Source organism: Octopus bimaculoides, chromosome 25 (genome assembly GCF_001194135.2).
Source record: "Octopus bimaculoides isolate UCB-OBI-ISO-001 chromosome 25, ASM119413v2, whole genome shotgun sequence".
Taxonomy (NCBI): domain Eukaryota; kingdom Metazoa; phylum Mollusca; class Cephalopoda; order Octopoda; family Octopodidae; genus Octopus; species Octopus bimaculoides.
In genome coordinates, this window is record NC_069005.1 from 4086994 (window position 1) to 4087471 (window position 478).

The window sequence follows — 478 nt, forward strand, 5'->3', positions numbered from 1 at the left end:
AATAATAATAATAATAATAATAATAATAATAATAATAATAACAATGAACTGGATGATATCAATAGGAATAACGATGAGTAGCAATGGTTGAGATGATAGAGATGGTGGTGGTAGTGATGGTGGTGGAGGTGGTGTTGGCGGCTCGGGTGCTTTTCCTGGCAGCGGTAATGATGATAACGTTGACGATGATTATGATGATGATGGTGATGATGATGATGATGATGATGATGACGATGATAAGGATGGTGAGGATAAACAAAAATGTTAAAATGATGACGATGATGATACTAATAATCAAATAATCACAGACAATATCACCAACAACAAAGATATGAACATCAATGAGAGCAAAAGCAACAACAATAACAACAAAACCAACAACAGCAATAAAAATAGCAATAATAATAATAATAATAATAATAATAATAATAATAATAAGAAGAAGAAGAAGAAGAAGAAGAAGAAGAAGAAGAAGAAG